The sequence below is a fragment of the Chiloscyllium punctatum genome, chromosome 1, assembly GCF_047496795.1.
Source record: "Chiloscyllium punctatum isolate Juve2018m chromosome 1, sChiPun1.3, whole genome shotgun sequence".
Lineage (NCBI taxonomy): Eukaryota > Metazoa > Chordata > Chondrichthyes > Orectolobiformes > Hemiscylliidae > Chiloscyllium > Chiloscyllium punctatum.
This window is the reverse complement of record NC_092739.1, coordinates 104,273,390-104,291,149: the sequence shown is the minus strand read 5'-3', so window position 1 is coordinate 104,291,149 and position 17,760 is coordinate 104,273,390. Positions and strand designations below refer to the sequence as shown.

The window sequence follows — 17,760 nt, the reverse complement described above, 5'->3', positions numbered from 1 at the left end:
GTCTTTCCCTGAATTTTGTATCGATCTTAGGTGGCTCTCTGCTGAGTTACCAAGGAAGGCCTTTATCAATGGAATACAACTTTTTGAGGTGAATTCCCTGTCTGTTTAAGGTAGAGCATAGACATAACCCATGGTTCCATGCAGATGATACAGATTTTTCTTGGACTATATTCCTTCTATCACCCGCAGCACCAAAAGCAGATTTCCAACGCGTTAACTATGATTACACTTCAAAAACCAGTTCTCTGGTTCATGAAGCATTTGAGAGATCCCTAAGGACATGATGATGTAGGAATTAATTGTGAGAGAATCGTAAGCTGGCCGTTTGAGCACTCCTCCCCGTAGTCACACTGCGATAAATAATCTTAGAGGGCTGATAATGAACATTATTACAGACATTGAGGCAGACTTAGTAATCCCTCTGTTAGTACTCCAGCTGAAATCAGGTCATGCAACACAGAGCAGGGATCAGATCATCTGTGGTACATCGAGCTTTAAGATCCTTATGGGTCAAGGAGCTCTCCAACGAACTCACATAGCAAACACTGCCTTCTTTCTGTTAACCAGGCCGTATTCCTAAACATGATTATTAAACATTTGGTGTTTCAATAAAAGAACATAAATAAATTTGGCCAGCATTTTCTGTAGGCGTAGACCAAGGTGCACCCACATTTCCGCAATATCAAAAATCTCTTCAATTGGAGTTGTTGAGAAGAATAAATAAAATCCCTAAATTGATACATTTATTGTTACTGCTATTTAGTTATCTTCCCATTATGAGATAGTTTCAGCAGTTTAAGCAGACAGACTTTTGGAAAACCATGGTCAGGTTAGAGATTAGCAGATGACACAGGGAGAACTCCTCTGTTTAAACATTTGAAAGATACTTTGTATTTACAAGGTGGGGTATATAAGAAAGACTTGCTGGAATGTTTAAATTTGTTTATGTTGCCTCTGTGGACAGGTTTGGAATTCACCCTGTTGTGGGGCACATGCCTGGGCAACTCAATGTGCTGCTTGCTGAAGCTGGAGTTCCATATGATATTGTTCTGGAAATGGATGAAATCAATGCAGACTTTCCAGGTAGGAGGTTAAGTACCCATAGTACCCATGCTTCTCATGGAAATAAAATCTTGCATTTTTAGTTAACAAATGCATAATCTTTGGGCAGAATTTTCTGGGTACACCCAGGTTGGGAATGTAAACAGGGGGAGAGGTGGAAATAGTGTTGCCCCTTGGGATGCTGGGGTTTCTTGACTCTGCAGCAGGCACCATCCATTTTGACACAGGAGAGCTTGGTCCCTGCCAATCTGTGCCAATGAAGCAAGCAGCTAATTTTAGTGATGAAGAACCCGGCTAAGGGCACAGAGAGGAGGCCATCAAGGATTTGGCGTTCAGTTTTCCAGCAGGACATGGACAGGTTGGAAGTCAGTGCTCCAGGATAGCTTTCTGACCCTCCTTTCCTGACTGAGGCCAATTGCGGCCACAGGTCACACCTGGAGCAGGAATCCTCCCACACCAGGAGAAGGAAGGAATCCCATGCTCTACAGGACAGAGACAATGGCCTAATGGTATTATTGCCAGGTTATTAATCTAGAAAGGCAAAAGTGAGGACTGCAGATGCTGGAAATCAGAGTATAAATTAGAGTGGTGCTAGAAAAGCACAGCAGGTCAGGCAGCATCCAAGGAGTAGGAAATTCAATGTTTCGGGCAAAAGCCCTTCATCACAAATCCGAAACATCGATTTTCCTGCTCCTCGGTTGCTGCCTGACCTTCTGTGCTTTTCCAGCATCACTCTAATCGAGACTATTAATTTAGAAACTCAGCTCATATTCTGTGGATCTTGAATCTCATCAAGACAGATGGGGGAAAATAAATCCGGTAAAGATATCCAGGATTATGAACATACTGATGACCATGAAATCATTGTTGATTGTCAGGAAATAGATATGGCTCACTAATGCCCTTCAGGGAAGGAAATCTGCTTTCTTCACCTGGTCTGGCCACCTACATATGACTCCAGACCCACAGCAATGTGGTTGATAGAAGTTTATTAAATAATGAGAGGTATAGATAGAGTTAATGGTAGTTATCTTTTCCCTAAGATGGGGTTTTCACAATGAGAGGGCACATTTTTAAGGTGAGAGGCGCGAGAGATTTAAAAAAGACATGAGGGGCAAACTTTTTATACAGAGGGTAGTTCACATGTGGCATGAACTTCCTGAGGAAGTGGTGGATGTGGGTACAGTTACAAAGTTTAAAAGCCATTTGGTTATTTACATGAATTAAAGGATGGGAGGTTGTATGGGCCAGGAGCAGGCAGATGGGACTAGTTTGATTTGGGATTATGTTCGGCATGGACTGGTTGGACCAAAGGATCTGTTTTTGTGCTGTATGACTCTACAACTCTTAACTGCCCTCTGAAATAGCTTAGCAAGTTACCCAGCTGTATCAGTCGCTACGAAGTCTCAACAAACAAATGAAATTCATTCAGATGGACCACCTGGCATCAACCTAGACACCAGAAAAGACAACAGCAGAAACTACCCTTTCGACCCTTCACAATCATCCTTACTAACATCTGGAGCTAATGCCAAAATTGGGAGAGCTGTCTCAAGATTAGTCCAGAACCAGCCAGGCAATGTTGCAGACAGCACCATCACCATCCCTGGATATGTCTGGGCCCACCAGGACAAACGCAGCAGAGCTGGAGGCTCAATGCTAGACAGTTAGGAGGAGGTTGCCCTGGGAGTCCTCAGTGTTGACTCTGGGACCCCATGAAGTCCAGTGGCTTCAGGTAAAACATGGGCAAGGAAACCTCCTGCTGATTATCTAATGCCACCCATTGTCAGCTAATGGGTTAGTACTTCTCAATGTTGAACAAAGCTTGGAGGAAGCACAGAGGATGGCTGGAGCACAAAATTACTCTGTGTGGGGGATTTCAGTGTCCACCACCAAGATTAGCTCAGCAGCAGCATTACTGACTGAGCTAGTCAGGACATCAAAACAGGACAAATTCAACCTGACCAGTTACTAGCCTGTCAGTCTCCTTTCGATCATCAGTAAACTGATGCAAGGTGGCATCAACAGTGTTTGAACTAGCACCTATTCAGCAATAATCTGCTCAGTGATGCCCAGTTTGGGTTCTGCCAGGTCCACTCAGCTCCTGACTTCACAACACCCTTGGTTCAAACATGGACAAACAGATGAATGCCAGAGGTGAGGTGAGGGTGACAACCCTTGATATCAGGCTATATTTGACCAAGTGTGGCATCAAGGACCTCTGGTAAATCTGGAATCAATAGAAATCAGAAAGCAAGCTCTCCACTGGTTCGAGTCGTACCTGCACGTAGGAAGATGACTGTGGTCATTGAAGGCCACTCATCTGAACTCCAGGGCATCTCTGTAGGAGTTCCTCAGGGTAGTGTCCTTGGCCCAACCATCTGCAGCTGCTTTATCAATGACCTTCCCTCCATAAAGTCACATTTGGGGATGTTGATGAATGATTGCACAATGTGCAGCACTGTGATGCAGTCTGTGTTCAAATTCAACAAGATCTGGACAATATCCCAGCTTTGTTGACAAGTGGTAGGTAACATTTATGTCACACCAAATGCTAGGCAATGACTAACTCCAATAAGACATCTGATTACTGTCCCTTGGCATTCAATGGCATTGCCATCACTGAATTCTCCACTATCAACTTTTTTGGGGTTACCATTGACCAGAAACTCAACTGGACTCACCACACAAACAGTGGCTACTAGAGCAGGTCAGAGGCTAGAAATACTGCAATGAGTAACTCACCTCCTGATTCCCCAAAGCCTGTCCACTATCTACAAGGCACCATCTACAAGGCACAATTCAGGACTGTGATGGGATATTCCCCACTTGCTTGGATGGGTAGCTCAACAACACTCAAGAAACTTGACACCATCCAGGACAAAGCGGTCCATTTGATTAGCACCATGTTCACTCCCTCCACCACTGATAAGAGCAGTCTGTACTATCTACAAGATACACTGCAGGATTTCACCAAAAATCCTTAGACAGAACCTTCCAAACCCTTGACCACTTCCATCTAGAAGGACAAGGGCTGCAGATACATGGGAACACCACCACTACCACCTGCACGTTTTCCAGCAAGCCACTCACCATCCTGACTTAGAAGTGTATCACCATTCCTTTGTTGTCACTGGGTAAAAATCCTGGAATTCCCTCACTAAGGGCAGTGACGATCGACCTACAACAGGTGGACTGCACAGTTCAAGAAGGCAGCTCATCACCATCTTCTCAAGGGCAACTTAGAACAGGCAATAAATGCTGGCAAGCCAGCAACATCCACATCCCACGAGTCAGTTATAAAGATGTGGTAGTCAGTCAGCTTTTACTATTATTTGTTTAATTTTTTTAAAGAATTATTGGTCAATAGGGCACCCCCACAGTGAAGCACCCTCTCAGTTATCTATCCTCCCATGTAGGCTGCTACTCCTCTAAAGCTGGAAGGCCTCTGATTGGTCATCCTAATTTGAAAGCCCACCTGATACCCTTCATTGAACAAGGAACTATGAAGGGTTTGGCTGTGTAGAAATCCCAGGTCAGTAACCATTTCTCCTCACAAAGGGCAGGTTTGGGAATAGAGACAGCCCTGACTGCTATTTCCTACCTGCAAGATGAAACCGCAGCCCAATGTGTGAGGGAATTCAAAATATAATCATTAGCAGAGCAATAATCTATAGGTCTACATATATTTAGGAATGTGGTAATGGTTACACTAGCAATCACATCTGGGGCCATTCCTATTTTCAGTTAAAATTAATGTTTTGAAAGAAGAGATGGGCAGATTGAAGCCAAAGTGGAAACTTTTAAGTAGCAAGCAGTAATGGATCTTTGTAGAAAAAGCCGGGCAGGTTAAACGGTTGGGTACAGCATGCAAACAGACTCTTCAGTCCAGCTCATCTATGCTGACCAGGTTTCCCAAACTAAACTAGCCCCACCTGTGTGCGCTTGGCCCATATCCCTCTGAACTGTTCTTAATCATGCATCTGTCCAAATGTTGTAAACTGTACCTACAGCTACCACTTCCTCCGCCAGTTCATTCCACATACGAACCACATGTCTGCCTCTATCTGGGTGTACTTATGCTACTGTGCATCCCTCTCCATTGGACCACCTATGAGCTAATACTACCCCAACGCCATGCCAGACGGGCATTATGTGCCAATACTAGATCTCACTTGGGATCATAGTGTGCCATCACCTGAGAGGATGATAGCTGTTTCTTTACTTCTCTGAAAGCTATGGCTTGGCTCTGTGACCATTTCCAAGGCTGACCCCTTTCTAAGAGTTGATGCAAAAATGCCAGGATGGAGGCCAGTTTATGTATGAACTTTCCGTAATAGTTCATCAGCCCAAGGAAAGACCTCAGCTCAAGTACAGATGGGGGAGCTGGGGCACCTTTGATCATCCTCACTTTATTTTCCAATAGGTGTAACATAGTCTTGTCAACTCTGGAACCCATCAGATGACATGGGGTGCCTGGAACACACATTTTTCCACAGTGCCCACTGAGGAGAAATGTCTAAGTACGATATCCAAGTTCTCTCGGTGTTCTTTATAGGTCTTCCCTGTCATTAGCAAGTCATTCAGATAAATGGTGACATGGAATCGACCTTCTCAAGTGTTCTCCATCGTCCGTTGAAAGATTGCACAGGCTGATGATACCCTAAATGTCAGTCTCATACATTGACAAATCCTTATGGGTATTAATTGTAGCATGCTTCTGGGAACCCTCATCTAACTGCAATTGCAAATTCGCATGGCTCATGTCCAGCTTTATGAAGGGCAGTCCACCCACCCCCCTGCCAGCTTTGTGCATAAATCGTTGATGTGAGGGTTTCATAGTTGTATCAAGCTATGAAAAGTGGTTTAGCATTTGTTTAAAATCCCCACAAAGGCCAACCGACCTGTCAGCTTCACAATTGGTATGACCAGTGCTGCTCATTTGCAAACTGGGTAGGTTTGATGATTTCTTCACTTTCCAGCATCCTGATTTCTGCCTCTATGTTTGCCTAGGCAAATGACACAGAATCATAGAATTGCTTCCTGGTCAATACACAAGGTCAGAAGTCAGATGATACCAGGTTATAATCCAACAGGTTATTTGAAATCTCAAGCTTTTGGAGCGTTGCACCTTGGTCAGGTGAAGTGAAACATGTTGGACTATTAACCTGTGTTCTGTGACCTTTTCCACCACAGTCCAACACCGGCACCTCCACATCATGGCTAACATGCAAAGTGGTTTAGATTAGATTACTTACAGTGTGGAAACAGGCCCTTCGGCCCAACAAGTCCACACCGACCCGCTGAAGCGCAACCCACCCATACCCCTACATCTACCCCTTACCTAACACTACGGGCAATTTAACATGGCCAATTCACCTGACCTGCACATCTTTGGACTGTGGGAGGAAACCGGAGCACCCGGAGGAAACCCACGCAGACACGGGGAGAACGTGCAAACTCCACACAGTCAGTCGCTTGAGGCGGGAATTGAACCCGGGTCTCTGGCGCTGTGAGGCAGCAGTGCTAACCACTGTGCCACCGTGCCGCCCACGACTTGACTCCTTTGATAGTCCCTAGACCCGACCGAAAAATTTCTAGATATTTAATTAGTACTTCACTCAGGCAGTTATTTTCTAATAAAAAATGTTAAGTTAACCTAGGTGAATATTTCTCGACCAACTTCACCTCATCAGGCCTTTTACTACAATTAGTGGTGTCCGAACCAGCTGCTTCTCCTAAGACACTGGAACCAAAGTTGTACCCTTAATCTGCGAAGTTCCTGGCGTAAGTTCGCAGTCCAGTCGTGGTCTTTGGCAAACGTAAGGTTGGAGTCCAGAGGTAATTATGTTAAAGACTGATTCTGCAATCAGTGAAACAGCCGTTCCAATATCGGTCTCTATTTGAACTGGGTGACCATTTAACCAGATGTTTATTTCAATTGGATCTTGCTAAACAGTTTAACTGTTCCAAACCTGATGTAGGTGGACTTTCCAAGGTGTGCACTGTCCTGGATACCAGAGTTCTATTACTCAATTTAGATTGGGCAGAACTCATCTCAAGTCTGAAAATTGGCAGCAACAACAATATGAGACTACCATTTAGGGTATTGCCAGCCTGTGCAATTTTTCAGTGGATAATGGAGAACATGGTACAAGGTCTACCCCATGTTTCCCAGATCCTGAAGAAAATTTTAACCATTTGGCTGAAGCTTAATTTTGTTTTGGAGTTTTGCTGTGGGCTGATCTATAGTTCCACTGTTCAGGATACGTCCTGAGTGTGTCAATGTAATTGCCTTCATTACAGTGGTGTTTCCCAAACTCAGTTAGCCTGGTGAGGGTGTCCACTTCCATCGGAATACCCTGCAACTCATATGCTCCACATTCTGCATTTGCCAATGGTAAAGCCAATTGTAGTGCCTGTTTGAAATCCAGTTGGGCTTCAGATATTAGGCATGGTCACATCATTAAGCCCACATCCAAAATGATCTTTCACCATCTCATTAAGGGTTAAACCATAGCCAGTCATCTTAACCTAGTCAAAAATTTCTACACTGATTCGCTTAGTTCTTGAATTGTAGAGTAAAACTGATAACATCTCAAAATTAAAAGAAGCTTGATGCATAATATTCCTTAACTAAATCAGTCAACTCTTGAAAAGTCTTATTATATGATGACTCAGGGAAAATAAGCCTCCTAATAACTAAAAATGCTGTGGGTCCACAAGTTGTCAGGAGAATCACTCACTGCTATTTATCTGCCCCATTTGCCTAGAAATAATATTGCATTTTTCCAATACTAGGCCTAGTCTTTGAGGTGTGGATCAAATGAGTCAAGATTCCTAAATAATGGCATGATGCCAGAAATACTTATCCCAACTCAAAAACAATGAATGCAAGTGAACTTCTTCAGGAGCATGCTTTTCTCTTGTTGTCACTGAAATAACTCCATAGAGGCCGCCACCAAGTCACCCTTTATTTATACATGGAGAGTCCTTGACATTGATTCGGAGCTCCCTGATTGGACCAGATTAACAGCCCATTCTATGAGGTCCACCTGGCTGACTTTGTTACAATCACTTGATCTCTGTCAAGTAATGAAAGTATACGAAGGAGAGGCGCTCCGAAAGCTAGTGCTTCCAGTTAAACCTGTTGGACTGTAACCTAGTGTTGTGTGATTTTTAACTTTGTATACTCTGAGGAGCAGTGATGTAGCTAACCAGGCTTGGAGCTCCTCAGTTTCACTGATCAAAACTTTCCAAACCAGTCTGTTTCACAGAAGATCTATTTCTCACTATATAGCTGCTTCTGGCAAATTTGCTATTGAAGCCAAAATCTTTAATGAGAACAGGACTTAATGACAAATTGAATACTTGAATTCTTCAACTTACAGCTACATAGGTTTCCCTTTGCATGTTCAAATAAACCCATGTTAAACAGACAAGGTATGGCAACATATTGGGATCTTGACCTCAAGCAATATTTAGGGAAGTTATCTCCTCACACAGGCCTCCTGTAATTTTAATCTATTTGATTCTCATATCTATTTGCTCACAAGCATTTTCTCTTGGAAAGTCAGGTGGCAGTGAAGAAAAATTATACAAACCTACTTAACTTATTCCACTTTTTGTGCTGAATTATTTGACCGTCCTGAAAGTCAAAAGGCTCTTGTGTGCTTCCTGGTTTATACACAGTTAATTTTAACACCAGTGACAGCTGCAGCTTGTGGATTTTGGGCCTGCAGTGTTCTTCAGACTGCACTAAAACTTTAGTACTTTTTGGGGGAGCATTGGAGCAGAGTGAATTAAATCTTGTGGTTACCCAGGCATTTTTATTTGTGTACTTCTTGAACTGAACTTCTTAAGAAAGAAGTATTTTATTTATTTTTCTGAGTAATGGATAGGTCAGATTTTATTAACTTTGTAAAAACTTTATTAGACTACAGCAAGGCAAAGAAAGGCCAACATACCATGTTTAAATTGCATTGAGCGAGTACTTGGCTGTGCTTTTCATTTTGATTCTGAATTATGCGTGTGTAGTACAACCAGTTTTTTTTAGACTGGCATGTATGATTATAAAGTTTAAACCTTGGAGACATGTTAACTTTTCTGCCTGTCTGATTTATTTGCTTAATACGTGATTATCTCTGAATGGAAAGATAAGTCCAACTATAGGTAAATGCTGAAGCTGATATTCTAGATTTTGTAGAACTGGTTACTGCCACATGAGGACTTTGTTTGCTATACAAATTTATTCATGAATGAAGGATGAGAGTAGAGCAAGGGAAGATAATCTGCTAATGTGGTAAAAATTATATTTGAAACCCAGGTAAATCAGCATTTGAAAGTAAACATCATTGAAGCACAACCCTTTAATAGATGAAGAATTAAATCAGCAATGTCAACTTGTCTTTCTCTTTGTAATCTTGATTGACTGATTATATATGTGACAATGTGTCTAATTTGGTCATATTCTGAACTCTATTAGAAGGTTGTTCCTTACTAAACGTACTTTACCTTGTTCATTTAATGGAAGCAGATAGTATAGTAAATAAAACAAAGAAGAATTGAATAGATAGTTGAAGAAGTAGCTGACAAACATTGGATTTTGTCACCAGTCAATGCACTAGAGCAGTTCTTTCCTTTCTGCCACTTCATTCCAGCACTGAGATAGTTTTCTATTAACTCCAATGCAACATCCAAATGAAATATTCAACTCAAGTCCTATTTGCCTGTTCAGGTGGGTGTAATAACTCCTATTGCACCACACAAAGAAATTCAAGACATTGTTTCATGGCCAACATTCTTGCCCAGAAATATCTCAAAAAGTTAATTAATTGGATAAACATTTGATTTGGTGTTCGCAAGACTCCTGTGTGAAAATACAGCTGCCTTGCCCATAGGAAATTGTCAACGTCAGTCTCTGAGCTATTTTATTGGCTGCATAGTGTTTTAAGTAGTCCTGGAATCATGATTAAATGTTGACTGAGTGTATTTCTCTCTGTAGTCAGTTGATTCCTTCTCTCTCCATCAGCCAGGTTTTCTTCTCATTGCAAAACAGATTTGTGAATCTCTTCCCCCAACCCCCCACCAACATCTCTTTATAATGTGCTGTTAATATTAGAGCACAGTGACTTAGTATCTGAATAAAGCTCTGATAACAATTTCCAAATCCATGTTTAGTTTCTCATGTATGTAAAAACAGTATCTTTTTATTTTTCCATATTTTTGATTGTGGAATGAAATGACTTATAAAAGTAAGTATTGTGGGACAGTTAACTGAATTTGTTAAATGCAGGTTGCCAAAACTCATTGAAAGTGCTGTTTACACTGCTGTTTGTTCAAACAGTAGGGGAGATTTAGTTACAAATGAACTGGAGCCGAAGGGTATGTATGAAGGAACATTCAGCCAGCAACAGATTGCTTGTGGGTCTGTGGAGTGGTGACCAGCTGTCAATAACAAAGTCCTTCTGCCTGCCAATAATATGTGATTGGTCCTCAAGTAGCTGAACAGCTTGTGGACCAATGTTTGATTAGAAGCTTTTAGATCTTGGAAAAGAAAGGAATGTGTATCCATCTGCTGTGAAAAAACAACTCAAGTCTGAAGAAAGCCAGCTCATTTCCCCTCATCAGCTGCTGCAAGCTGTGAATTTTAATAAATAAGGTAAAAACTCTATTACTGTGAACCAGTTGGTGTGTCCCTCCTGCAAGCAAGTGAAAGTGCCTGAAGAGGAAGATCAAGAAGCAGCAAGTCCTGATAAGGTTAAAGGATAATCTCAGCAAATCCCATGAACAGGCAATATTGAACTACCTCCCCCAATCTTTCCCTCTGCCCATATCACCCATGTGTTTTTGTGTTAGTATTTATGTGTGAGGAGAGTTTTATAAGATTTATAAATCTAGAGATTTATTTGGTAATTTTTTAAAAATTCATTCACGAGATGAGGGCGTTGCTGGCTAGGTTAGGAATTAATTGCCCCTACAGCAGTTAAGAGCCAACCACATTGCTGTAGGTCTGGAGTCACAATGTAGGCCACACCAGGTAAGGATGACAGCTTCCTTCCCTAAAGGCCATTAGTGAACCAGATGGGTTTTTCCTACAGTTGGCAATGGATTTGTGGCAATCATTAGACCTTTAATTCCAGATATTTATTAAATTCAAATTCCATCAACCGCCATGGTGGGATTTGAACCTAGGTCCCCAGAATGTTCCCCGTGTCTCTGGATTAACAATCCAGTGATAATACCACTAGGTCATTACCTCCCCATGCCATTGGGTCATAATTGTTTATTTGTAACTAGAATCTATTAATTTATAATAAATAGTACAGAAACCTGGCCTGTTCTTTCTGTCAACCACGGTCTGAAAGACAGGTAAGTCGGGGAATTCTATATTTTCTTACTTGTACTTTTAAAAATCTTTAATTTTTGCGATGACTCTGGAAATAGTAGTGTTTGATTTCCAGCATGCCATCCCAGGGAGATGTAACAAACCTGAAAAGGATAATGCAGGTGTTGATTTTGTTTTTTGTTACTTACTTCTGAATAATTCCCTTATATTTTAGAAACTGATTTGGTATTAGTTATTGGAGCAAATGACACTGTCAACTCAGCAGTTCAGGAAGATCCCAATTCAATCATTGCTGGAATGTTTGTGCTGGAAATCAAAACAAGTGAGAACAAAAAACAAGAAATGAACGTTAAAGCATCTCCAGTGATATGGTTTGATAAAAATGCCATTGTACTATCTGTGTGGTGCTATGGCTGACATGGATAATGAGCAAATGGTAAGGTTAAGAGGATAACCATACCTCAGAAAAGAGTCGATGCCTTCACATACAATAGGATGTGGGAAACTTGAGGAGCAGTTAGCAGCCATGACAATAGTCTAATCATGTTTGAAGAGAGCTAAGCAATCCTTATTACATCTAAAAGTTCCAAAATAAATCCATTAACCTTGGTTGGATGTTAAGTACCAAAAATCTGCCTTCACCTTTGACACTCAGTTGTCTGTTCCAATTTATGAAATACTGTCATCTAAAAATTCTTGAACTGTTTTAAAGCCGTTACCAGATAAATAAAAGTAGCCTTCCACCCTTCCGTCATGTATGTGGCACTACCATCATTCTAATTGGGATAGATTTTGAACAGATTTTGCAACTTAAAATCAGATGTTCAAAAAAGGCTGAGGGCCATCAACTGCAGCAGAATTTTATTGAAGCACAATTTCTAAACTCATGGCACAGCATGTTTCCCACTCCATTCTACCATCAAGCCAGAAGATCAACCTAGTTCAATGAAGAGTGTAGGAGGGCATGCCAGGAGCTGCACCAGGCATACCAAGAAATGAGGTGCCAAAACAGGATTTGCATGCCAAGCAATGGAAACAGTATACAATAGACTGAACTAAGTAATCCCATAACTTGGATCACATCCAAGCTCTGTAGTACTGCCACATCCAACTGTGAATTGTGTTGGTCATTTAAACAATTAACAGGAGAGGAGGCTCTACAACAATCTCCATGTTCAATGACTGAGGCTGCAGCATATCAGTATAGCTTTCAAGAGCCCGAACAATTCTGGTGTCAATGAGAATCGGGGTCAACTGTCCACATTTCAACTCCCTTGACAAGGTTGTGGGTATACCTACACTGCATAGATTGCAATGGCAAAAGAATATCACTTTCTCAAGGAAAATTAGGGATGATAACCTCTAAGTCATGGAGTTCCACAGTGATCAGTGCTGGGGCTACAATTATTTATAATATATGTTAATGACTTGGTTCAGGAAAGTGAATGTACTATTGTCATGTTTGTAGATGACAAGAAAATAGTTGAGAAGGCAAGTGATGAAGGTGACACAAAGCAGCTGCAGAGGGATGTAGACAGGTGAACTAGACACAGTTGGTGCAGGATGGAGGTTCTGGATTCCTGGATCACTGGGATTGTTTCTGGAGAAGGTTAGACTTGTATGGTCTACATCTGAATACAAGAACATAGGAACCAGGAGCAGGAGTAGTCAATTCAGCCACTCAGGCCTGCTCTGCCATTTTAAAGGATCATGGCTGATTAATCTCAGCCTCAACTCCACATCCCCATCTGCTCTCCACAAGTGGGCGGCACGGTGGCACAGTGGTTAGCACTGCTGCCTCACAGCGCCAGAGACCCGGGTTCAATTCCCACCTCAGGCGATTGACTGTGTGAAGTTTGCACATTCTCCCCGTGTCTGCGTGGGTTTGCTCCGGTTTCCTCCCACAGTCCAAAAATGTGCAGGTCAGGTGAATTGGCTACGCTAAATTGCCCATAGTGTTAGGTGCAGAGTAAATGTAGGGGAATGGGTGTGGGTGTGCTTCGGCGGGTCGGTGTGGACTTGTTGGGCCGATGGGCCTGTTTCCATGTTGTAAGTAATCTAATCTAAACCCTTCAACCCAGTACTATTTGAAAATCTTTCTATCTCCTCCTTAAGTTTACTCGGGGGGTGGGGTGGGGAGGGGTCCTGGCATCCAACACACAAGACAGTGCCCCATATCTCTTGACTGATTTAGTGTCTGAAAATCTATTGATCTCTGACTTAAGAACATTCAAATTGATAGCAAGAGTTGGCCATTTGTCCCATTGAGCCTGCTCTACCATTTGATAGGATTGTGGCTGATCTGAATATGGCCTCAATTCCACTTTCCCATTTACCCACTGTAACCCTAAACTCTTTTGTCAATCAAGAACCTCCCCAACTCAGGCTGAAAATTATTTAATGACCTGGCCTCCATTCCTCTCTAGGCAAGAGAATTCTATAGACCAGTGCCCCTCTGAGAGAAAAATACTCATTTCATTCTTAAACAGTTTTAAACTGTTTTACCTATTTCTGACCTCTCCCACAAAGAGAAACATCCTGTCAGCTTCCACCCAATCAAGTCTGCCCAATCAATTCCATTTAATAACATCTGTATGTTTGAACAAGACCATTTCTCATTTTTCTAAAATGAATATCGACCCAACTTGTACAATCTTCTCTCATAAGATAACCCTTCATCCCAGGAATCAGTCTTGTGAATTTTCTCTGAAAAGTTTCCTATGTTATTAAAACCTTTAAGTAAGGAAACCAAAACTGTTCATAGTATACCAGATGTGGCCTTACAAATCACCAACACAACAACAGTAAAATATCCCAACATTTATGTTCAATTTTCTTTGCAATAAACAACAACATTCTATTTGCCTTCCTATTCATTTGCTGTACCTGCAAACTAACTTTTTTGATTGGTGTGCCAGCGTCAATAGATCCCTCAACCTCAGAATTCTGAAATCTCTTCAAGTAGTCTTCAAATTGCACTTCCTACATTATGGTCCCTCTGCCAATTTTTTTTGTCTATTCAATTAATCTGTTTAAATCTCTTCATAAACCTTAATGTCCTTCTCATAAGTTACTTTTCTACTTATCTTTATGTAATCTATTAATTTAGGAGCCTCATACCTAAGTCATTGATTTCATTGTAAATTGACACCCCAGCAATAATCCTGTGGCATTCTCCTGGTTTGAACTTGCCACTCAAATTTGTCCCTTCTATTTCATGATTTTAACTAACAAATCCTCTATCCTTCATAACACCTTAGCTCCATCCTGTAGACTTTGATTTTGTATATGATGTGGCACCTTGTCAAAAGCTTTTTCGAGATCCATGTACATTATAGCTACAAGTTCTCCTTTCCCTGTATTACGTGTTACTTCCTCAAGAGCTGAAATAGTCTCATCGTTTGAACATCCACATCCCTCTTAAAGATCTGCAACTTTTAGTTGACCTCATATTCTGATAGTTACGATCCCCCAATTCAAAATAAAAGAAACATTCTCCCAGCATCTACTCTGTAAAGCCCCTTAATAATTTAATATGTCACCGTGGGATCAACCTTCATTTTTTGAAATCCAGAGAACATAACCATAGTTGACTGAATAGTACTGTCATCCCAGGAATCAGTCAAATCAACCTTCATTGCATTCTTAGGCAAATATATGTTCCCTATGGAAGTGTTTACCAAAACTATACATCTAACTGCAGGTATGATCTCAGTCAGGCACTATACAATCACAATAGCTTATTTATTCTTACATTCCTATCCCTTTGTAATATAAGCTGACATCCCATTTGATGACATTATTGCTTGTTGTAGCTGCATGTTGATTTTATGTGATTAATTTACAAGGACATCCAAGTCCATCTAAATGCTTACATGGATAAACTGCAGAATTGGGCTGATAGGTGGCAAATGGAGTTCAATGCAGCTAAATGTGAGGTGATGCACTTTGGGAAGAATAACAGGAAGGTAGAGTACTGGGTCAATGGAAAGATTCTTGGTAGTGTGGATGTGCAGAGGGATCTAGGAATCCATGTACATAGATCCCTGAAAGTTGTCACCCAGATTGATAGTGCTGTTAAGAAGGCATACGGTGTGTTAGGTTTCATTGGTAGAGGGATTGAGTTCCAGAGCTACAATATCGTGCTGCAACTGTACAAAACACTAGTGCGGCCACACTTGGAATATTGTGTACAGTTCTGGTCGCCATATTTCAGGAAGGATGTGGAAGCATTGGAAAAGGTGCAGAGGAGATTTACCAGGATGTTGCCTGGTCTGGAGGGAAGGTCTTATGAGGAAAGGCTGAGAGATTTGGGTCTGTTCTCATTGGAACGAAGGCTAAGAGGGGATTTGATAGAGAGATACAAGATGATCAGAGGATTAGATAGGGTAGACAGTGATGATGTCAGCTTATATGGGGGGGGCATAGCTACATATTGAGGAGTGATAGATTTAAGACAAATTCCATGAAAGAGATCTAGGGCATAAGAAGATGGAAGTGAGAGAATACAATGAAAGATGGAGGTATTTGTACATTACAACAAAGAATTTAAGACTGACTTATTGGAGGACTGTGAGCCAGGACAGTTTGTCACAGGAATGATGAATAACTGGGGCTTTGTGCAGGACAGTGTGTGGGCGATAACACTTGGACACATTGGAACTTGCACACTTTGGGCAGCCATTGAGTAAGTAATTGGAGAGGTCCCTAAAGCATTGTTGAGAGCTTCAGTGACAATGATGGTGATATGTGAGCAAATGTATCCAATAGTCGAATTATGCAGTCCTTGGTAATGACCAGGAATTGTGATTTTAAATTCAACTGCATGGAATGGAGCGCTTGAGGTTTTTGGAAAGATTGTAAATCATTTCAAACAATGTAGCTGGAAGAGGAATAAAGTTAATGGCAAGGGAGTGGAAATGTTGGCTGGAGTAATGTGTGCTTTTAATGTGGCAGTTACATATAAAACTCGATGAGTGATCTGATTTATTTCACACTTACTGTGGTCCAAATGAAGTATGCTATCAACACGTGTATGGATGCAGATGTATTCAAAAGGGAAAAGCTGTTCTGCATTCTTCCTTCTGTCATCTCAATCCCACAGCCCAAAAGTGTCTGCCTGGTATTTGCATGCAAATGTTAGATTTTATTTTATAGGAAATCTAAGAAAATATTGTGTTTTAAATAGTTGACAAATTTTTAACTGATAATTTTGCAAAACTATTAATTTAAGTATTTCTGGGATTGAAGTCACGTTGTACTGTGAGTCTCTAGCTACCTCATTCACCACCACCCATTGTCCACAAATCCATTTGGAATAAGCTGAAATTGGTCTTTTTGCAACTTTTGTCAGATGTGCTTTTTGTGGGGTAGAGTTTTGGACAAGAAAGGCCAGTAACCTTGACTCCATATCACCCTGTTTTAAAAAGGTGACAGGGAAGTTATCCAATAACTTTATTAAAAATGTTTGATTCCAGCAAGTGGTTAACATTCAGAAGGGTACAAACCTTACTGCAAGAGGGTGGATACACAGCTCGAATCACACAATTATACTGTAGGAAGAAGCTAGTCTGTATTGCCAGTAATGCACTCATATCAAGACGAGTCCTGTTGTCCCACATTCAACCTACAGCCTTGAGTGTTATGACATTTAAAATGTTTATCCAAGTACTTTTTAAAGATTGTGAGGTTACCAGCCTCAATACTCTCTCAGGCAGTGCCAGAATCCCACAAACTTCTAGGTGAAAAATCTTTTCCTCAAATCCTCTCTGAACTTCCTCCTTTTCATATTAAAAGTTCTTGAAGCCCTTGAAGTCCCCTTCAGCCCCTTTGCTTTCCATTCACCTTGTTCATGCTTCTCATGATCTTAAACATCTCAATCAGGTTTGTCCTAATTCTGCTCTGCACTAATGGAAACAACTTTCACGTTTATCCAACCTGTCTTCATTGCTGAAATGCTCCATCCCAGGCAACATTCTGGTGAATCTCCTCTGCACCACCTCCAGTGTAATCACTTCCTACAGTATGGTGACCAGAACTATGCACAGTACTCCAGCTGTGGCCCAACCAAAGTCCTGTACAGCTCCAAAATAACTTCCATGCTCTTATAATCTATGATAATCTATGCCTCCACTGATAAAGGCAAACATCCCCCATGCCTTTTTAATGACCCTATTAACCTGTCCTGCCACCATCAAGGATCTGTGGACCAGCATCTCACGATCCCTCTGAGCTTCCAACTATTCTACCATTCATTAAGTACACCCTTTTCACGTTCCTTCTTCCAAAGTGCCCCACTTCACAATTATCATAGTTAACCTCCATCTGCCATTGATCTGCCATCTGACCAA

General features: G+C 41.3%; 1 pseudogene; it reads left to right on the top strand.

Moving 5' to 3' along the window:
* Nucleotides 1-17,760, top strand: part of LOC140479462 (NAD(P) transhydrogenase, mitochondrial-like) — a 184,778-nt pseudogene that overhangs the window by 152,758 nt on the left and 14,260 nt on the right.